Below are 23703 nucleotides of genomic sequence, written 5' to 3'. Positions count from 1 at the left end.
GTTATAATTTATAAATATCTTTGTAAGGACTTCAGGGTTTCCGATGAGAACAGTGACTCAGTGTTTCTCACAACTCCTGGCACCTACTAGATGCTCAATCTTCATGAATAATTCTGATTAAGACAATCCCCTTCATAAATTTGGCTTTCCTCCATAGAAAAATTAAATTAAAATTTAAGACAATTTAGAATTCTCAAAGGTAGAAACACTTTAGTTGTCCTTAGAGAAATTCTAGTTGGTTGAGAAACCAATGTAGGTTGGAAATGAATTTGCATTTCTCTTAGGAACACAATCCTATTAACGTTCGATAACCCATTTAAAGCACGAGCGCTTTGCTGAGAAAATGCTTCTCAGGTGTGCAACTAAGGTGGAGAATCCCCAAAGCATTGAGCGGTGGGACCAAGTTCTGCCAAGTAATTTCAATACCTGCCTCTGGGTTTGAGTTTATTCGATTTGCCTTGGGGTCAAATCATTTCATAAACTGAGATTGTTGCAAGGCGTGAAGATGGGCAGAAGAGCCTTCGCACATAGTCAATCTTTTTCCCCCCAAGTCAAGGCCAAATGCAGTGTCGTGGGGGTGAATGAATGAAAGCTGCATAGTAGTTCAGATAGAGAAACGTAGTGGGAGAATTCAGAGAGAGTGGAAGAGATTGGAATAATTTGAATTGTGTGAGGAATTCCCCTTGCCATTCCACTCAGTGAGTGAGTGTCCCAGCACCGGCATGACGCAGGGCACTGGAGCCTGCTGTTCCTCCAGGTGGTCTCAGTTTATAGGTCCCTATCCCTCGTGTGAGCCTCTGCACACAGCCAATCAGCTGTAAGGGTAATTTTTGACTTGTTCTCTCATGTGATCCCTTCCCTTCTTAGAAGGTGCAGCCCCACCATATTTATGTCACAAGAGTGGTTTAGTTTCAGGAAAACATTATCCCTTGCATTGAGTTACTTTTAATTGTATTCATTTACATTCCTATTCTTATATAATTTACAATTGTGCTTGGTTTTGTAACTATGTAAAAACAAGAACAAAACACCATTTATCCCTCGTTATTTTATTTGTACATACTTACTTAATACCATAATGTAAACCAGGCAACAGAAGAAGCCATAGCGGTTTTGTCCCTTGATAGGATAAGTTCACTTTACTGACTGGCTCCCTTTACAATGTGTGATTTGTGAAGCTCTCCCTTAATACAGCGCCGCAGTAAATTCAACCCCAGGCCTATCTATTAGTAAAGATTAGAAGATACCGTAAAGTGATGTAAATGTAGCTTAATGTTTACTGGGATGATTTTGAGTAGTCCTATCTGTGTGTGAAGTAGGGATTCAGAGGAAAATCTGGATTAAGAAGGAAAGTAGGATTTAAATGATTCCCGAAAAATGATCATCACTTACCCTGGTGGTGGCAGCGGTGAACCTTGTTGAGCATTTACTAAATAACCTGCAATGGGCCAATGCATTCTATGAATTACTCTACTGAATCTTTAGAGCAGGGCTTTGAAGTATAATAAATGCTATTACAATTACCCTATTTTTTAATATAAGAATCCTGGTTAAGCAATTTACCCGAGCCATTCATCTGGGACTGAAGTCCAAATGTGTTCCATCCAGGCCTAAAAGCTGAATCTTCTCAAGTAAGAGGAGGGGGACAGGGAGGATATTCCAGGCCGGAAAGCTACCATGAATCCAGGTGTGAAGGAAGGGATGCGTGTACATCTTGTCTGTGAGAGTTCCAGGGGAGGAGGTGGTGGGAAGTCAGAGCAGTTATAGAGCCTGACAGAGGAGCTGGGACTGTGAAGTATTAGGAAAACAATAGGGAATAAAGAATGAAATAACCTTCTTTTACCGATGTCGGGAGTTTGATAGGACATCCTGAGGATGGAGCAAGCAGGAGAATGGAGCACAGGAGAAACAGATATTTAGAAAAGAAACATACACACGTGTGTGTGTGTGTGTGCATGTGTGTGTGTAATTGGATATTGGAATACACAGAAGCAATCTGAAAGGATATAATTTAAATTATAAAAATGCCCACTTCTGCCAAGGATATAGGAGTTCTTGGTGATGGTCAGAGGGAACTTAAGCTTAGATCTAGTATTTGCATTTTGCAAGCATGTACTTAGTTAATTTTGAAAAGGATACTGATTCAAACAGTTAAAAATAAAATAGAGGATAACATAGGAATTTCTTTTTTTTTTTTTTTTAGATGAAGTCTCACTCTACTGCCCAGGCTGAAGTGCAGTGGTGTAATCTTTGCTGACTGCAGCTTCCATCTCCTGGGCTCAAGCGATCTTCCCACCTCAGCCTCTTGAGTAGGTGGGACCACAGGTGTGTGTCGCCATGCCTGGCTAGTTTTTGGTATTTTTGGTAGAGATGGAGTTTCACCATATTGCCCAGGCTGGTCTTGAACTCCTGAGCTCAAGTGATCCAACCACCTCCGCCTTCCAAAGTGCTGGGATTATAGATATGAGCCACTGCGCCTGGCAATATAGGAATTTCTTATTCAGATGAGTCCCATCTCCAGGATCCTAGACTGAAAGATTTCGGGACCCTTTTTGTAGGAAGCGATGCGATGCAAGGGCTAAGGGAAAGAAATGAATTGTCACTTAATTGGTGGGGAAGATAGGATGCTTGTTGTTTAGTCCCATTCATGAAAGACCAATGAGAGTTTTTAAAATCCAAGCATTGGCACAGGGATTTAGAGGTCACTCTGGTGAAGAAATCCCCCTCCTCAGTTTCCTGGTCCAGAGGTGGAGGACCAGGAATGGGAAGGAAAGGCCATCACTGTTTTCATTTAGCAATGTCCCTTCCCAGAGCCAGGCTAGGAAGCCAGTCCTCTGTGTGGTTGTTCATTGTGTTTTTAAAATACATCCAAAACCCTCAATGGTCAATTTTTTTGTGTTGTAGATGGTGATGAGAGATCTGGACTTCTGAACTTCTACCAGAAAAGATAAAATGTGCAAGCCCTTCAGACCGCTGGGGAGATCGGGCTGAACTGCAGGGGGAGAGGAGAAGAGATGCTGGCCTGAAGGGGTATGTAGCAGCGAGACCATAAGCCCAGTGTGCACAACCCCAGGCTCGTCAGTGTGATTGGGAATATCACAGGCTATCGTTTTGTTATGTGGCTGTGGAAGGGACTTTGCTCTGACAGAACGTCAGGGAGGATGTTTTCCAGGTGTCTGAGGGATTTTGTTCATCATACACTGGCAGCAGGGCCACATCAATATCAGGGCAAGTTAGCAGCCCAGGAGCATAAAGGGAAGCCATTCACATTTTCGGAGCACTCGTCATGGGCCAGGCATAGCTTTAAGCACTTTTATGTGTTAACTCATTCAATTACCACAACACCATCATGAGGTGGGCACTGCTGTTGCCCCCACCTGAGGGATGACACAACCACCAAGTACAAAGAAGCTGACAATAACCAAAAGAGGACATGGCAGTATGATTCTACTTCTCTTTCTTCAGTTCCCACCACCTTGCTTCCTGTTCTCTACTTTTTGTAGATTGTTTTTAATAGTATTATAAGTCTTCACATTGAAAGGAAGTTGCATCAATGGGATGTCAGTATAGGTCACTATGGCGGATCATATTTTCCAACACAGGTCACAGTCATGGCTTCTCCAAAACCTTCCTACTCCTCCATCAAGTGGAGAGGTCTATTTTTCCTCTGCTGGAATCTGAGCAGGACAGTGACTGCTTTGACATAAAGAATGTGGCAGAGTGATGCCAAGTGACTTCAAAGCCCTGATTAGCAAAGGTGATGGGGCTTCCACCTGGCTCTCTGAATCTCTTAGGATACATGCCCTTGAGACCCAGCCACCATGTTTCTGGGAAGGCCAGACTCTGCAGAGAGACCACATGTAGGTGCTCCAGTTGACACCCCCCTGAAATGGGACTTAGAAGCCTGGCTCCAGCCCCCAGCCTTTGAGCTGCCCCCACAGATGCTGAATGAAGCAGAGACAAGCTGTCCCTGCTGAACTGTCCCTGCTGAGCCCTGCCCCATAGCAAATTCATGAGCAAAATAAACATTGTTGTTTTCAGCTATCTCATTTAAACCCACAGCAACACTGCTTAAGTGTAAGATATCATTATATTTGTTTACAAGTAAGAAAACAGAAGTTGAATGAGATGAACTGACTTACCCAAGGCCACATGGTTATTGAATGTGTTGTTGGAATTTCAATCCAGGGCTGCCGGATTTCAAGCTTGTGAGGTTCACCACTGCCCTTACTATACATTTTTTCTGGGCTGGGAGCTGGGCCTTAGCTTCCCTGTAGAGACAACTGCTCTCAGAGAAAGCAAACTCTTGCAGAGTAAGAGGAACAAGAGAGAAAAATGTTAGAGAACTATCTCTGCACAATATGTCGCTGCTCTATTTCTTAATTTGGACCCTAGTTGGATGCCTCCTGTTCTGACTTAAATGTAGAGTTCTCTCAGGAAGTTGTCTATCTTCCCTCCATGAATTTAGATCCTGTGGTATCTGCTCATATAACACAATATGGTTTTTTTCTATCATATAAAATAACAATCAGTATGTGATTATGTGATCAATGGCCCTATCCCTTGTTTAATTTTGTGAAGGCTGGGGATTGGTCTGTCCTTCCTATTCCTTACCTCTTTTCTTCTAGCAAAGACCCTGACCTGAGCAGAGAGCTAATAAATGCATATTAAATAAACACCAAAGAGCATTAGATGTGAATTTTCTTGATAGTAATGATGACAGAGTAAGGAAGTGCATAGTGCCAGGTATAAACACTGAAGTCTTATCATGATGTTGTAGGTTTGTCTTTTGAGGCCAAAGATTTATTTCTCACTTCCTCTGTCCTTCTTGTCAGATAAAACATCTTTGTGCTTGACTTTCATAAATAAATAACTTCAGTAAAATGCAGTTGTAAACTAAACAGTAACAGGAACTGCCACAGGACTCTGAGATACAATATTTCATTAGGCTATTATCCAAGCAAAAAATACTTTCAAGAGGGGAAAAGCCAATATATAACATTGGAGAACTGATGACCATGGTATCTGTTGTCACATTTAATCATCACAACAGCCGTATAAAGGTGGGATTGTTATTATTCTCATTTTACAGATGGGGAAACTGAGTTCTAAGAGGTTAAGTCACTTGCCCTACATCACCCAGTTAGGCACGGTCAAAGGTGGCATTTGGAGCTGGGCCATGTGACTTCACAGGGCCCTGTCCTGAGCACCCCATGCTTAGGTGACCTACCTGCTGGGCAAAAATGGCTACTCCTACCAGGTATGGCCAGGCCAGGTGTAGTGGCTCATGTCTATACAGCAAAAAAAAAAAAAAAAAAAAAAAAAAAAAAAGATTTGTATTCCTTTGGGTATATATGTAGTAATGAGATTTCTGGGTCAAATGGTATTTCTGGTTCTAGGTCTTTTAGGAATTGCCACACTGTCTTCCACAATGGTTGAACTAATTTACATTCACACCAACAGTGTAAAAGCGTTCCTATTTCTCCACAGCCTCGCCAGCGTCTGTTGTTTCTTGACTTTCTAATAATCACCATTCTGACTGGAATGAGACAGTATCTCATGGTTTTGATTTGCATTTCTCTAATGATCAGTGATGTTAAGTTTTTTTTCATATGTTTGTTGGCCACACAGATATCTTCTTTTGAGACATATCTGTTCATTTTCTTTGCCCACTTTTTAATGGGGTTGTTTATTTTTCTCATAGAGTTAAGTTTCTTGTAGATTCTGGGTATTAGACTTTTGTCAGATGGATAGATTACAAAAATTTTCTCTTATTCTGTAAGTTGTTCACTCTGATGATAATTTCTCTTGCTGTGCATAAGCTCTTTAGTTTAATTAGATTCCCACTTGTCAATTTTTCTTTTGCTGCAATTGCTTTTGAGATTTTCGTCATGAAATCTTTGCCTGTGCCTGTGTCTTGAATGGTGTTGCCTAGATTTTTTTTTTCCAGGGTTTTTATAGTTTCAGGTTTTATGTTTAGGTTTTTAATACATCTTGAGTTGATTTTGGGTTTTACATTTAAGTATTTAATTCATCTTGACTTGATTTTTCTATAAAGTATAAGGAAGGGGTCTAGTTTCAGTTTTCTGCATATGGCTAGCCAGTTTTCCCAGCACCATTTATTAAATAGGGAATCCTTCTCCCATTGCTTGTTTTTGTCAGGTGGGAGGATCACTTGAATCCAGGAGTTCGAGGCTGCAGTGAGCCATGATTACACCACTGCACTCTAGCCTGGGCAACTGAGTGAGATCCAGTCTCAAAAAAGACAAGAAATTGATAATAAGCATCTGTTTAGCTCACGCAGAGGTTGGCCGAGGTCTGGCTGATCTAGATTGGGCTCAGCTAGGTGATGGTACTTCCTGCACAAGTTCTGCTAGGCTCGGCTTCTCACTGATGTCTGGGTTCAGGCCAGCAACACTTAAGCACATTCTAAGTCCAGGTTGGTGGGGGGTGGCTACCTGAGGGAAGCTCTCCTTGTGACAATGACGAAGGCACATGAGTACAAGTGGAATCCCAACAGACCTTGTAAAGCTTGTGCTTGGAATTGGCACGCTGACATTTCTGGGTTATTCTATTAGCTGAAGTAAGTCACATGGCCAAACCTAGGTCAGGAGGCAGACAAATGTATTCTGCCTTTGCCGGAGGAGTTTCTACTGTTGACCTGGGCTTAAGACCAGTAAGTCAGTCTACCATGCTTCCTCTATCTTCTGCCAAATTGGGCAAGCATGATGTGAAATTTAAGTCTTTACCAGTGCTAATTTTAGTTATCACTCTCTGCAAAATCCCAAAACCTTAATTATATTCTAGGTTGTTACTAATGGCAGGTGCGACGATACTAAAAGCTCCACAACCCTAAGGCTCCAGGTTTGTCTTTGTTATCTCAGACCTGAGCTGGAAAGTGTTACCTTATCTTGTACGACGGCTTTGTTCATCTTAAAATCGTGAGGTGTTCGGAGTTGGTGAGCTTGTTTCTTCACAGTGACAGCCTCTTACCACCTCAGCAGCCGCCTCCAATGGTTAGACTTGGAATCAGCACACTCCAGTTGCCCAAGCTTGTCAGAATGAAGTAAGATCAGCGGTAGAATGAATAAATTGCCAGTCATATTGATGTGTGTGTTCTCCTACGTTTTAGAAGGCTTTGGATTTTGCAAAAATGTCTTTTCTGTGTTTCCCTCAATACCTTGGCTCTCTCATCTGGCACGGATGCAATTTAGTTGGAAGGAGAAGAGGCAAAGCTTTTATGTTGGTTGGAATTTGTAGCCATAAATTTACAGGACTTTTTCCAACCTAGCATGGAAAAGACTTGCTGTTTTATGCTTTTTTATGAGTTGTAAGACATAAAGCATATGCTAGGGGTGGCATCACTGTTGTGTTCTTGGCTGTCTAGAGAAGGTCTGCGGAAGAAACCTAAGCCTCAAATGATTAAATGTCTTTCCAAACGCTCTTAAGTTATTTATACTGTGCCCTTGCATTGGCTAAGTAAGCAAGCAAATCAACCCAGGTCCTAACGCTAGTGTGTTACAGCGCATTCTAATTAAAGTATGAATGAAATCACATGCCTTATGAATAACGCTAAGGTGCCTGCATGCTTAGTAGCTTGCCTCTGTCTGTATAAATTCACAGGCCACACCTGGAAGTCACAGCCCGACCCTCTCCTCCCTGAGCCCCGTCCCCAGCAGGGGCAGAGGCTGCCATGGCCCAGTGAGAGTCAGGTAAAGGGAAGTTGGGTGAAGGAAAGCTGTAGAAGTTGGATCGTGTGTGGACACGGGGTTGTGGTATGGCCCTGCTTTGACCCTCCAGCTGTGCTGTAGGACCTGGAGTGACATGAGCTAGGGTCTGCTGTGAGCCCTTTCCACTCCCCGCAAGGCCCTGCATAAGTGATGTCACTCTATTTGCTCAGCAAAATCAGGGACACCGTTTTCTCGAACCCAAGGTGCTTCTCCTCCCCCAGCCCAACAGACAGTGCACCCTGATTGGTGGGCCCTTGTTTGTGTCAGAGGTAAAACACTCCACAGGGTTCCAGGTGGTCAGCTGTGGCCCACAGGCCCCTGGTAAGGGGAGACAGAGCTGCAGAGCCCTAAGGAGCCACGGAAGGCCTGCTGCCCACCATGCAATGCCTATTCAGCTGCTGCTGGCCCCTGTGGGTGGCAATGCTAGTGATGGACAGAATCCTGGGACTAGCGCCAGTGACCTTAGGGATATCCTGGGTGATCCAGGGGTACACTACTGTGGTGACCTTTATGGTCAGGAGATGACACACGGTGAGAAGAAGGGCAGAGCTGGCCCAAAGGGATACAATCCAGGGAAAGGCCAGAGCCACGATGCAGCCAGCACCCCAGGCCAGTGGGGGCCTCATGTCACCCATGCCACAGGCCAGTCCGGGATTGCTCCAGGCCCTCTGCCTGGGGTTCTGAATGAAATGAGCAGGTCTTCCATCAGGACCTAGGTGAGCTTCTGAAAAAAGCATGCAAAAGGAAGCCTCCTGAAGTTCCCCTAGTGACTGATGCAAAGCATGTCCATACACTTCACAGCAGGGAGAGATCAGAGGAAAACCGCAGATGATCTGAATGACAGCAGTGACCATCAGCAACCTGTAAAGCTCCCTGACCAGGATTGTCAGACGGAAACAACACTTGCAGGCAAAGAAGGAAAGGTCGGAGCAGGCCACGGCAGGAACGAGACAGCCATGAATGTTGGAGTGAGGTGACTGACCTCCCTGGCCCACATCCTGCATCTGCTGGAGGGTGGTAGAGACCACGTGGAGGATGCGGACTTGGCAGTGGAGGAGAGCAGGGAAGCAGGATACGGCAGTCCCCTAGCGTACCCGCCACAAGTCCCTCTGAAGAGTGTGGATGATGACAGTGACTTAGGTGCATGCTTCGATGTCCTGAAGGGGAGACTGGAGAAGCAGACATGCAATCATGGGAAGAAATCAAAGGCATAAAGAACTCATGGCACAAGTCCAAAGTCTGAACAGCGAGCAAGACTCTCTGCAGGGTGCAAGGGCGCAGCTGGAGAGGGAGCTCCCAAAGCTGCAGCTGATGCTTCCTGTTCTGCCTGAACTCCACCAAGAGCCCATGATGGAGTCTCAAGGGAGTCCACAGAGGGGACGCCTACTGCCTGGACCTCAGGCAGAGACTTCGCAAGGTGCACAATACATGAACCATGTGTCACACCCACAACCGCTACAGGAAGATGGCCCAAAACCTGGCCCAGGAACTGAAGAAAGACACTTCCAGTTTTCAGAGGAAGATCCTCTTCCATGAGAGAGCAGCCCAGGAAAGCTAGATGGCCACTGAGACCACTGAGAGAGCACGCCAGGTGCTGCAGGAAGAAAATGACCACAACAGGCAGAAGAGCTGACTGCAAGGCCAAGTTGCAGCCTTGTCTGAGTGGCCCTTTGGTTCCTACGGCTCCACCACCCACAGCCCACAGAAGCCCAGAAATGCCAGAGGAGCCAGGCATGGTGGCTCATACCTGTAATCCCAGCACTTTAGGAGGCCTAGGTAGTTGGATTTCATGAGGTCAGGAGTTTGAGACCAACCTGGCCAACAGGGCAAAACCCAATCTCTACTAATGAAAAAAAAAAAAAAAAAAGAATAGCCAAGTGTGGTGGTGTGCACCTGTAGTCCCAGCTACTTGGGAGGCTGAGGCATGAGACTCATTTGAACATGAGAAGCGGAGGTTGCAGTGAGCCGAGATTGCACCACTGCACTCCATCATGGGCAATAAAGTGAGATTCCATCTCAAAAAAGAAAAGAAGGAAAGAAGTGCCAAGAGGACCATGGGCCCCCAGGAGGGAGGCTGGTCACAGTGAGAGGTGGGGTCCAGAGCACCTGCCGATTTGATTCTGTTTTCCCTTTACCCAGGTTTGGAATGCCCAGAGCATCCACAGAGCATCAGCCCGTGCTGCTCCCTTTAAAGTACTTTTGTTTGATCCCTCATTAGTTTAGATACTGTTTATCAGTTGATGCTGAAATTGCTCTTATTGAAGTGTAACAGATAGTGTTAAGATTGGAAGGTACACAGGCCGGGCGCGGTGGCTCATGCCTGTAATCCCAGCACTTTGGGAGACCGAGACGGGTGGATCACAAGGTCAAGAGATCAAGACCATCCTGGTCAACGTGGTGAAACCCCATCTCTACCAAAAATACAAAAATTAGCTGGGCATGGTGGCGCATACCTGTAGTCCCAGCTACTCGGGAGGCTGAGGCAGGAGAATTGCTTGAACCCAGGAGACAGAGGTTGCGGTGAGCCGAGATTGCACCATCACACTCCAGCCTGGGTAACAAGAGCAAAACTCGGTCTCAAAAAAAAAAAAAAAAAAAAAAAAGGTTGTAAGGTACATTTTTCAAATAAAGAGTGTTTAATATAAAAAAAAAAATGCAAAAGGATAAAGTGGAAAGCACCAGGTATATAAACCAATTAGTTGCTTCTTGGTGGTGGTTTATTTTGGGGTCTCCCTGAGACAAGGATTTAGATGCAGTAATTTATTTGGTGAGTGATTCCAGGAAGGATAGTGAAGGGTTAGGGAAATGGGAGAGAGAAGGGAAAGAATGAGTGTTAAAGATCAGATGCCGCCGTTGGCAACGGGGGCTCAACAGTGCTGGGAACTCTGTGAGGTGCTGGAGACCTCACCTCTGAGTGGTTTTTCCCACAGAGTGAGGGAGCCGGGGTGTTTATCCACAGCTTCCTTCCATCATTGGTGAGGACTGCTCTAAGGGGCAGTAACTTCCTGGTACTTCTGGCCACCCATGAGTGATTCAGGTCTGCTTCTGTCACCACCAAGTCTTCAGGAAGAGACTCACAGGTACCTGCAGTGGGAAACCTTGGCATGGATGGGAACGGCGGGTGTGGATGGGGCAAGGGAGGTTCCTGTAGCATCCACCACAGGGTGCGCAAGAGATTTTGAGGGATGGAAGGAACGAAAGTTTGTAGCTTTTAAAACTGAGTATCTACGAGGTCTTTGGACTGAATGAGGAAAGGAGAACGTTTCTTCCTGATTATTTAATTTACTTAAATTTGGGCACAACCATGCAATGAACCATTATATAACCACTAAAAAATGAGGACCAGCTCCTATTATAGTTTCAAGCAGAAAAAAAGCACAGTACAAACCATATTTAGGATATGCTCCTTTAAAAAAAAAAAGCTTTATTGGATATAATTTACATACCATAAAATTTACCTATTTTAAGTGTACCAGTGTAGTTTTTAGTAAATTTATACAGCTTTCCAGAAATTTCACATACGTGGAATCATACCGTATGCGGTCTTTCACGCCTGACTACTCTCACTCAACATAATGTTATTAAAGTCATCCACATTGCAGCAGGTATCAATAGCTTGTTCCCCTCTTACTGCTGAATAGTATTTCATTGCATGGATTTATCACATTTTGTTTGTCCATTCTACATTTGGACTGTTTGAAGTTTTGTTGTTATAAATCATGCTACTGTGAACATCCACATACAAGTCTTTCTATAGACACCTATTTTCACTTCTTTTGAGTAGATGCCTGTGAGTGGAATTTCTGGGTGGTGTGTTAAGTTTATGCATATTTCTTTAAGCAACTACCCAACTGTTTTCCAAAGAAACTACCATTTTATGTTCCCATCCACCATGTTCAATGAGGACTCAGATGAGTCCCCATTGACGGTTGGTATTATCAGTCTTTTTTTCTATTTCAGCCATTCTAAGCAGTAAGGGTTTGGATCACTGCAATTATTTTCTGTAAGTTCAAAATCATTTCCAAATATAAGGTTAAAAAGCAATTCTAGCCCCCATCACACTGCAGCACCCCCATCAGAATGGCATATGCAGGAATTTTTTTTTTTTTTTTTTTTTTTTAGACGGAGTCTCATTCTTTCACCCAGGCTGGAGTGCAGTGGTGCAATTCGGCTCACTGCAACTTCCGCCTCCCAGGTTCAAGTGATTCTCCTGCCTCAGCCTCCCGAGTAGCTGGGCTTACAGGCACACGCCACCGTGTCCGGCTAATTTTTTATATTTTTAGTAGAGATGGGGTTTCACCATGTTGGCCAGGATGTTCTCAATCTCCTGACCTCGTAATCTGCCCACCTCAGCCTCCCAAAGTGCTGGGATTATAGGCATGAGCCACCGTACACGGCAGGAACTGTTTTATACTGTGGACATCCTCACTGAAAGAATCAAAAGGAAGAGCAAGATCAGATTTTAAATCTTTTGCTAGAAATAGTCATTGTCTGGTAACAATGCAATGGATGTATATTCAGTCAAGACGTACTCCCCGGATTACTTTATGTCTGTGAATGGGAAATTGGTGGTTAAAATGTCCAGGTGTTGGGTAAAGAAAGACCTGAGAGTACTTATATTATCTTTCTCCAGTTACTGCAGAAGTTACTCAGCTTCCTCAGCCTTATCCCTTTGGGTCTGAGCAAGGGTCATTTGCTTTGGATCCACCTCACAGTGCAGGGTTAGACTCAGAATGGAGGAATTGAAGGGAGCTATTCATTCGGTACCCCTGCGGCAAGAACACAGGCTTGTTGTAAGCTGAGCAATAGACACTGCCCCACTCTAATCCACTCCACGGTGGCCTCCCACACAGTCAGCCCCATTTGTAGGGGTCACCACTCTCTCACTTGCCCCCAGATCACGACTTCTCTCTGGTTCTCATATAATGACTCAACTGCATGCCTGCAGCTAATTGACTGAAAATTCAAACAAATTAACGGGCTAATCGGCCAATAGAAGATGAAATCAAGAAATGTGACGTCGGAAAGAAAGAAGTTCCGATCCATTTCCATGTCCTGACTTTGGGCCAGTTGGCTTATACTTCGTGCCTTTCAAGTTTTCAAATATTTAGTGAGCGTCAACTACTCATTCATTCTTTCTTTTATGGACATCTAATATGTACCAGATACTACGTGAGGCTAGCGGGACTTAGTAGTTAACAAGAGGGGCAGAGTACTTTCTCCCAAGAGGCTTCTATCCTAGTGGGAGAAACAGATTATAACAATTGGACAAATAAATGCATAATGCATGTCAAGTGATAATAGGGGTTACAGAATGAAAAACACAATAAAGAAGTAGAGACAGACAGGTGCATTAAAATTCTGGAAGGATGTACTCCAAAGGATTAACAAAAAGACCTGTAGTTTTAAAAATTTATATCTCTTAAATGTTGCGTAACAAACGTATTTTTTTTATAAAAAGTTATTCTAAATGTATAAAAAGCACTGGGTTTGAATGTCCACATGATTGTGTCACCTGCTGTATCATAATTTTATTACTAAAAATACTGGAAAAATTTCAACCGGAAAATAATACATAGTCTTTGCTATCTGGGTGTGGTTTCAACATATTTTAGGAATTTTGATATCTGGAAATATAAATAAATTATAGAAAACTAGACATGTTTATAAAATGCCTTCCAGATGGGTAATTTGAAGTGATGAATAATCTCTTCCAGTCTTGGCAAATAGCAAAATGTGCTAAATAGGTCAGAATAGAAAAATAGTAGCATTACATGCAAGAAACAGAGAACGGAACATCTGAGCGCAAAATGCTGTTTGTAATGTTGCTTTGTTTTGTTATGCTCTTACTGGCAAATGAAGGGCAAATGTGTGTTTACGAGGTCACACAATAAAATATAAAGTGAAGATTTCAGTCATGTGGTTAGCTTAGCTCAAGGACACTATCGGGCTTGAAAAAAATCAGACAAAAATAAATCCTGTTAAGGCCCAACCCAGGCCACTTGTCAGGGGCTCAGCTCCCTGGGGCATTTGGATCCATGTTTGGTAGATGGACGGAAGGTCATAGTGCACACTTGCCCCTTCCTTCCCCTCCTCCCATCCCCCTTCCCAGCTCTTCCTGAAGTCTGACTCTGCCTTGTTACTGATTGGCATTGCCTTCCAAAACAAGGCAACATGTTTATTTTCTAACATCATCACTGATTATAACAACAATTACTCACAACAACTGGTGTGGTCACACAACATCCCACACCAGATGTCCACCTAAAGCATCCCCCTCTTACATGAATAAAGTCATTCAATCTCTGGTCTATAGTAATTTTAGATTTTATATTTTGGAGACAGAGTTTTGCCCTTTCACCCAGTGGCACAATCATACCGCACTGCAGCCTGGAACTCCTGGCCTCAAGCATCCTTCCACCTTAGGCTCACAAGTAGCTGGGACTATAGGTGCATGCCATCATTCCCAGCTAATTTTTTTTTTTTTTTTTTTTTTTTTTTTTTTTTTTGGTAGAGACATAGTCTTGATGTGTTGTCCAGTCTGGTCTTGAACTCCTGGCCTCAAGCGATCCTCCCACCTCAGACTCCCAAAAAGTCTCAGGATTATAGGCGTGAGCCATCATGCCCAGCCCTGGACTACACTGATTTTAAAATCCACTTGGCCATCTCTGGTGCTACAATAAACCAAATCCTATCCAAATGTTAACTTCATTTTATGTTTTATAAACGTGGTCATGTAATATTTATCCATTTAAGCATCAACAAAGAAACTCAAATTTATACATGTATGGCTTATTAATGGGCTCTGAGCGCTATGGCTTTCTGCTGTATTTCCAGCAGGTTTCAAAGTGATAAGTCCTAATAACTTTGTGGTTTGCTTTTTGTTTGTTTGTTGTTTTGAATTGCTTGCTGAGTCTAACAACAATGAATCCAACTTGTGCTTTCTTATTTTGTATTCCTAGATAATTCATTATTGAGAAATCAAATTATGCTAGTTAACAGAAGGACTGTAATGAGGCAAGCATTCTGTTTACAAAGGTAAAGTAACTTAAGCAAAAGTTAATATTTGGAAGTTTGCTGATAGTCAATAAAAATTAAAGAAGGTATACATAGGAGTCTTTGAAATTAGGGCAGAAACGATACATTGGCTCCCTTTTTCTTATAACAAAAACCAAGTTCACTGAAAGTAATTTATTTCTTTTTATGGAACTACATTATGCATCATGCGCGTTCAGTCTTGCCATCAAGAGATTTACTAGGCGTTGTTTTGAAAAGTTGCTTTCCTTTTTCTTCTTTGGACTTTTCAAAAGCAGAAGCCACACTGACATGCTCGGCGTGGTATTTGCTGATGCGTGCTTGTGTGTGGTTTTAATTTTTAGGTTTCTTTCCCCTCAACCTTTTCTTTGAGTTAATGTGAATCACAGCTGCAGTTTTCATTCCTGAGCACTGTGATTCACTGCCATCGACTTCCTCTGGAGCCCACTATACCACAGAGCCCTGTGGGAAACTGATTAGTCACTGCCGAGCAAGGTGCCTTGCATGCTGTGGTCAGCATCAGTTCCAACAACTGTCTTCGGGCAACAATGAAAGTTGCTGTAGCATCTTCCTTTGGGGAAGTAAGGCAGCTTTTCTTTAGGGGTTCATATGGTTTGTAGCAATCCATGGATTTATCTTGATAACATACGGACAAATTTGATGTTGAAAAAGATAAACGTCTTATTTGGTTAAGAAGCTTTTGGGTCACACTTCTGCCTTCAAGAAACAGACGTTGATCACAGCCCCTTGCCAGTGGCATATAAATAATGTTTGCGGATAGCTTTAACCTTACTGTATTGATGCAGCTTTGAAAACTTGGAACAGATTCATTTATCTCAAACATACTTTTATCTAACTTCCTTGAGTCTAATTTTAGAAAATTTCAAGCCAAGGGATTTTTCTTTCTAAAGTCTTGTCTTAACCATAATCAATTATTCTCCTTAAGTTTCCACTTGTAGTTAGCATTGCTGATGAACAGCTTGTGATCACCTATTCCGAGGGTGTAGATATGACCCTACCTCCATTTGATGTCACCTGACCTAAAGGGGCTCTGGCTGCTATGTCTGCGATAAAGAGAACTCTGATCTTCCTGTTCAGAGTAAAGCTCTACATGTTTAAGGAACTGGAGCAGTTTAAGAGCAGGGACAAATGGTTAACCAGTTAAACAGGCCAAACAAGGTGTCAGAAGATCAAATTCTGGTCTGAGCCTTGGGAGACAATTTTTGCCTTGCTAGATCTCAGGCTTTTCTTTTCTTTTCTTTTCTTTCTTTCTTTTTTTGAGACAGAGTCTCTCCCTTTCGCCCAGGCTGGAGTGCATTGGCCTAATCTTGGCTCAGTGCAAACTCCGCCTCCTGGGTTCAAGTGATTCTCCTGCCTCAGCCTCCCGAGTAGCTGGGATTACAGTCACCCACCACCATGCTGGCTAATTTTTGTATTTTTTTTTTTTTTAGTAGAGATGGGGTTTCACCATGTTGATCAGGCTGGTCTCAAACTCCTGACCTCAGGGGATCCTCCTGCCTCGGCCTCCCAAAGTGCTGGGATTATAGGCATGAGCCACCATGCCTGGCTGGTTTCAGGGTTTTTATATGTCTGTTAGCATAGAGAGTTTGAGGTGGAAATGCAAACAGAAAACAGTGAACCCGCGTAGAAGTTGCACGTTTGCCTTGCAATCAGAACTGGGTCATATAAACAAAAATCCCAATCAAATATTTCCTGAACCTATAGGAAGTATAATTCCTTAACCTCTGCATAAAAGAGGATTGCCAGCCACATTCTGTTGAGACAAGAGGACATTGATACAACTCCTGATGCATCTGAATAACTGAAAGAAGATTTAGAAATGTAAATTTCAGAATAAAGAAAAGTAAATAAAAACTAAAAATAAGACAATATTAAATTGTTCAAGAGAGGAACGTTTATCATGATATACTGTGTATTTCAGGGATGTTGGCATGATTGCAATATAATCATGTAGAGAATATGGTGACATTGTCATATAGAGAATGTGGAGACAAGAAGTGTGCACATTTGCTAGAGCTGGGATGGGGGTGGAGGTGGTAAAAGAGAGTTCCATCCTCCTTCCATAATGGGAAATTGACGGTCTGAAACTGGAAATTCCAGAAGTTGCAATACATGTGTTATTACTTGGAAGTAAATACCAACTGGGTTGGCCCATTCTGGTTGCTCTAACAAAATACCTTAAACTGAGTAATTTATAAACAATAGAAATGTGTTGCTCACAGTTCCGGAGCCCAGAAAGTCTGAGTCCAAGGTACCAGCTGACTCAGTCCCTGGGGAAGGCTCACCTCTGCCTCAAATATGAAGCCTTCTAGCTGTGTCCTCACTTGGCAGACGGGGCAAATAAGGTCCCTCAGGCCTCTTATGAGGGCAGCAATCCCATTCATGAGAGCTTCACTCAAGACCTAATCACCTCCTAAATGCCCTACCTCTTCATACTATTGCATTGGGGATTCAATTTCAACATACAAATTGGGGGATGAGGGGCACAAATATTTAGATTATAGCACCAACACAGTTAGCCAAAAAGACTCAAAGTGGTTGACTCTAAGGAGAAGGAAATGGGGAGAAAGGATTTTTATGTGAATAATCCTCATGAATCTATTTGACTTTTTGTATAATTTTGATGAAACTAAAAACTGCCAGGGCGCCGTTGCTCACGCCTGTAATCCCAGCACTTTGGGAGGCCAAGGCAGGTGGATCTCGAGGTCAAGAGATCAAGACCATCCTGGTCAACATGGTGAAACCCTGTCTCTACTAAAAATACAAAAATTAGCTGGGCATGGTGGCATGTGCCTGTAGTCCCAGCTACTCGGGAGGCTGAGGCAGGAGAATTGCTTGAACCCAGGAGGCAGAGGTTGCGATGAGCCGAGATCACACCATTACACTCCAGCCTGGATAACAAGAGCGAAACTCCATCTCAAAAAAAAAAAAAAGAAAGAAAAAAAGAAACTAAAAAAAGAAAAAGTCATAATGATCTTTAAAATAAAATCAATGAATCAAAAAGAAAGACAGTGATGCCCACTGAGGTTCAATAACTTCTCTAGGGCTCATCACTGACAATGGGCAAAGCCAAGATTCAAATGCTCTCAGTTCAGCTCTAGAGCCTGAGCACTCAATCACTATTGTATATTGCCTCTCCAAAAAAATAAAAATAAAAATAAAATTAAATATACTCATCATCATTCATCATTCAAAATTTAAAAATGTGAATTAAAATTACAGTGAAGTATAGTCATGCATCGCTTAACAATGGGGATACTTTCTGATAAATGCATCATTTGGCAATTTTGCCACTGTGCAAATATCATAGAGTGCATTTATATAAAAATGGTAGAGCCCACTGTACAGGTAGGCCATATGGTATAGTCTATTCCTTCTCAGCCACGTGCCTGTATAGCATGTTACTATACTGAATACCATGAGACAATTGTAATGTAAGAATGAGTACTAAACATAGCTAACGTAGAAAATGTACAGTAAGCATACGGTATAAAAGATTTTTTTAATAGTACACCTGTATAGTGCAGCTACATTATAATTTCATGGGCGCACCATTGTATATACAGTCCATCATTAACTGAAATGTCATTGTGCGATGCATGACTGTATTATATTGTACTTTTCAGATGAACAAAAATGTAAACAATTGTTTATGCTCATGGTTGGCAAGAGTATGAAGTCATGGACAACCTCGTGGGCCTCCTGCATCACAAGTTCTTAAAAACTGCACACACCTTGCCCTAGTAATTCATTTCATACAACTTAATTTAAGAAAGTAACTGGGCATGGATTAAAAGATATTTGGAAAAAAGGTTGCAACATTGTTTAAAATATCAAAAACAGCAAAAATTAAAAGTTACCTAAACATTCATCAGTTGGTTAAATGTATTATTGTATGCGTTTCACAGGTATGAAAGGAGCGAGGTAGATGTATTTGTGTTAACATGAAAAGATGTCCATGTTATATTATAAAATGTAAAATGGACGTTTCAGGACAGTACGTGCAATATGATCCCTTCATGTAAAAATGTGTGTGTGCGTGTGCACGTGGGCATACACACAGGGTCTGGAAGGACAGATCTGTAATGGTTGATGAAATTTATTTCTAGGTGGGAAAGGATTAGGTGTCTTAGCTCAGGCTGCCATAACAAAATATCACAGGCTGGGCTGCTTAAACACCAGAAATGTATGTCTTGTAGTTCTGAAGGCTGAGAAGTCCAATGTCCTGGTGCCAGCATGGTCAGGCTCTGACGAGGGCCTGCTTCCTGGCTTGCAGATAGTCACCTCACACAGCAGAGAGAAAAAGAATCAGCAAGCTCTCTGGTGTCTCTTCTTGTGAGGGCACTGATCCTATCACAAGCACTCCACCCTCATGACCTCATCTAAACCTAATGACCTTCCAAAGGTTCCACCTCCAAATAACTTCACAGGGGAGATTAGGGCTTTAACACAGGTATTCACAAACATTCAGTTCATAGCAAGAGGGGACTGTCCCTTTTACTCACACACTTTTGTGTTGTTTTAATATTTACAAAATATTTAATGATTTAAGTCAAATATGTATGAGACAAGATCTCACCCAGACTGGAGTGCAGTGGCACAATCACGGCTCACTGTAACCTCCGACATCCCAGGCTCATGCCATCTTCCCACCTCAACTTCCTGGGTAGCTGGGACCACAAATGCATGCCACCACGCCTAACTAATTCTTTGATATTTGTAGAGATGGGATCTCACTGTGTTGCCTGGACTGAGCTGAAACCCCTGGACTCAAACAATCCTCCTGCCTCAGCCTCCCAAAGTGCTGGGATTACAGGCATGAGCCACCACACCCAGCTGAAAATATACTTTTATTTAAAAAGCAAAACCTTATAGCTATCAGTGACAGGTGACCAGAAATGACATCTAATCCAAACTTTCAATTTTGGTAGGTAATCAACGGGATTTAATGACTTTCTCAAAGTCACAAAAATGCAAATGCAAATAAAAGCTCCAGGTTTCTGGTCTGATGAGTATCAAGTTACTGTAATCATATAAAATATTAAAATAAAACAATAATATTATATGGTTCTCATTAACTTCAAAAGGCTCAAACAGGCAACTCAAAATGTGTCTCAAGTATTCTAGGCAATTTGTTGCCGTTTCCATTCACCTCAACACTGGTTTTTACTGCTAATCCCATTGATCTCAACCTTGTTTTGTGAGAGAGTCATAAAGACTAGTAAGATCAAGCAGCCAATGTTATGATTATTTATTTGTAAGGTGAAACCAGAAAACAAAGCCCGAGTCTATATAAAGTCATTTGAAATGGCAAATGAACAGATGACAGTTTTAAGGGACTCCATCATAGCCTTTCTCAGTGAGTGAGATTTTAACATTGTAACTTATCACCAAAAAGTAAAGTGATACACTACAGACTCTTAGATGGTCGCTTTTCCCCTTAAACCCCCTCAAAACAGAGACAAAAAATCATTATTTATTTTAGGAAGTATGAGAAGTGTGGGTGAGGGGTCTGGGCATGTTACTTCTGTCACAGATTTGGAGAGATGTTGGCCGATTGTCAACAGTCTGTTTCTGGTTCCTGTGGTCTAGAGTATCCCAAGAGCAAGTCAGAGGTCTCCCTGAGCCTGTCCAGCCCCACATGTGTTTCCACTGTGTTCCAGGCCAGGCTGGTCTTCTAGGGCCAGTGTGGACCATGTACTTGCTGTGGTTAGCTAGGGTTCTCGAACTTTCCCATCTGAATCCCCTGGAGAGCTGGTGAAAACTCCCTCAGGGTTCCTGATGCAGTAGGTCTGGGCTGGGGCCTGATAATTTGCATTTATAATTTGTTCTCAAGGCAGCATATGCTGGTAGCCAGCTCTGGGGTGGGTTGTGGGGCAAGCAGGCCTAATTTATAGCATTCGCTGACTTCCATGTGGTATAAATCTTCCCACCAAGCCACCAAGGGTTTCACAACCAGCCTGCAAAATTGCTGTGTATTTAGTAATTGGCTCTTGTGAGCCAGTGTGAGCTGGTGTGAACTGGCTGCAGAACATTGCTGCAGGTGAGACTGCTGCTGCTGATCTAGATGAGCTGTCTGGCTTTCTAAGGGAGTTTCATCCACTGGTGATCCTGCTCATTCTAACTGGATTTCTCCACCCCGACTGTGTGTCTCATCTCCATACTCATCTATCCAACTATCCTTTGGTCATTTCCACTTGGGAGACCTACAGGCTCCTCAAATTTAGCTGGTCCAAAGTTCAACTATTTTGTTTTCCTCCCACCATACCTTCTATCTTTCTAGATGTCTGATTTTGGTGAATTGTACCACCATCCACTCAAGTTTCCCAGAGGAAACTCAAATCCTGTATCCCATAAATAGATCACCCATACGTGCCCCACCCTTCCCATTCATCTCACATGTGTACGATGGTTCCCGTACCTGTTTGGCCATCCACAATGTCACTCTCTTACTCAGAAGTATTCAGTGGGGCCTTGTCATTCCCCATAAGATCAAACCTCAATTTGTCTCTGTGGCCTAATGATGATCTGATCTCCCCTGTCCGGCCCCACTTCCCCTCGCACAAGATACTTGAGGCTCCAGCAATAGTGGGCAGTATTGGATTTGATGCTTCTCCAAAGCACTTGATTCCTTCTCACTTCTGGGGACCATTCCTCACGCTGCTCTGCCTGGAGTCCCTTTCTCTGCCTACTCGTCCTTTGAGGCTCAATTCAGAGGCTGCTTTTTCTGTAACACTCTCCTGCCCTCCCTAATGAAGAACTTAACACTTTCCGTTTTCTGTTCCTCTTGCACTGGTCTCAAATCTGTTTTAGCAGTGATCTCGTTGGAAGTGTCTGGATGCAAAGGGCAGACATTTCCATGTGTCTATTATCTCACAATGACTGCCTGGGACATGACAGATGTTCAATCATGTTTGTTAAGTAGAAGAATGGCTGAGTGAATTCTGGGCTGTTTCACCCATCTTCAGTGCTTAGGTGGCAAAAGGTAGAAATGAACAGATGAAACCAGGTTTAAGCCTGGCTCATTCCCCTCCCACTTTTTAGAAGGTATTTTCAGACTACCCAGGATTCTGGTCTCCAGAATCAGCTGACCCATGAAGTCCATTCTAATCTGTGTTCCAGCCTTTAAGATGAACCCAAGTGTATTTGTTTCCAGATGGCTCACAGGTCTGAGCTTCCTGGGAGACTTGCAGACTAGAAATGGTGCAAGACTGGTCTGGGACAGGTTGATCAGCTCATCAAGCCTGAGGCAGTGGGGTAGGAACTGCCCACATCTGCACAGTGGGAGGGGCAGCACTCTTTCCTTTGATTGGGCGTCCTGTGTTTTCTCAGAGCTTATAAATGAAGTTAGTATAGATCAGGTGTCCCCCGACTTTTTACACAGGGGGTCAGTTCACTGTTCCTCAGACCATTGGAGGGCCACCACATACTGTGCTCCTCTCACTGACCACCAATGAAAGAGGTGCCCCTTCCTGAAGTGCGGCGGGGGGCCGGATAAATGGCCTCAGGGCCCCACATGGGGCCCACGGGCCGTAGTTTGGGGACGCCTGGTATAGATGGATCCAAAGAATGGCAAGGATTTTCAGAGGCTGGATCAATAGAACAGATGGAAAAGCCCATTATCTGTATGAAGAGACTCAGGAAGTAAGAGCTCCAAAAGCCAAGAACAGATTCTAAACAGATACCCTGTTTTCATTGTAAACAGTCTCTTGCTCATCTTTCCCTGTTCCCCTCTAAATGCCTTTATTCTATCTGGTATTAGAATTACTTAGAGCACTGGTAAAATCTCTGCTAATGACAGCTATTCTAGGAAGGATTGGTTCTTACTGATGTACACTAATGAAAGCAACACACACACGCACACACGCACACACACACAAACACACAATTACAAATTCAGATGTTAACGCACCAAATACATCTATTTGGATGAACATAAAAAAGTTTTAATTAATTGTGGTCACTCTTTGTTGCTCATGCTTATATGCATTATTATGGTTAGTATTTTAACTTGCAAAGTGCTTCGCATGCATTTACTTAGGATGCTATAATTTCTAAACAATGTACTCTGTAAAAGGAGACGACTATTTGCATGAATACGTTTTATTTGGCCTAGCATCTTAGTAAACCAGTATTTAAAATATGTATATATTTCTAATAATAAATAATAATGGTGAGAATGGCTAGCATTTATTAATCATTTATTATATTACACACATTGTGCGAAGAGAGTGCTTTCTCATGGACTATTTTATTCAATGCCCACTTTACAGATGAGGAAACTGAAGCAGGAAGTAACTAAGTACCTGCTCAAAGTCATGCCCTTAGTGATTCCCTGGGATGATCCCTCCCTGTTTTCATAGTCATAGAGCCATAGCAAGGAGACATGGCTGCTTGTTGAAGTTTCTCACCTTGTTGTCAAAGCTAACTGGCAGTCAGCATGGTGAAGAAGCAGAAGCAGTGAACATGTTCATAGCCTGGAATCTGAAGACTGGGTGAAGTTCTCATTTTACTCTTTAGCAGCTGTTTGGCAATCTCTGAGCAAACGTGAGTGAATGGTGGAAACATCCGCTCTGCCTGCTCCTATGCGCACCCAGGGGCTGGTATGTGCATGTGCTGGGTTAACTGGATGAAAGTTATTTGCAAACTGGACCTGAGTGAGATCCTCTTTCAGGATCCTCACCTAGGCTCCCTCCCAGTGCCCTTTCCCTTTCCTTCCTGTAAGAATAAGCCTACGGCAGAGAAGGAAGCTTCCCACACCTTTTGCTACCATCCCTTATCAGCAGGAGCCACCTGTGCCCTTGGGTGAACATGAGATAATTTTAGATGGAACATCTTTTTTGAGCTTAGACATTTTTTAAAAAAGATTATTTAAAATACAAGTACCTAGTACATCAAGTTATGATTCCATCATTAT

General features: G+C 42.9%; 1 protein-coding gene across 2 annotated transcripts in view; it reads left to right on the top strand.

Moving 5' to 3' along the window:
- Window positions 1–23703, top strand: part of RIN2 (Ras and Rab interactor 2) — a 243288-nt gene that overhangs the window by 36540 nt on the left and 183045 nt on the right. For both annotated transcript variants that reach the window (XM_010343725.3, XM_010343724.3), the window contains one exon: window positions 2905–3030. The gene's annotated coding sequence lies outside the window, so the exon portion shown is untranslated. The remainder of the gene's footprint in view (window positions 1–2904; window positions 3031–23703) is intronic.

Source organism: Saimiri boliviensis, chromosome 9 (assembly GCF_048565385.1).
Source record: "Saimiri boliviensis isolate mSaiBol1 chromosome 9, mSaiBol1.pri, whole genome shotgun sequence".
Classification (NCBI taxonomy): Eukaryota; Metazoa; Chordata; class Mammalia; order Primates; family Cebidae; genus Saimiri; species Saimiri boliviensis.
Note: the sequence above shows the minus strand (reverse complement) of the source record. Positions and strands in the feature narration are given on the sequence as shown.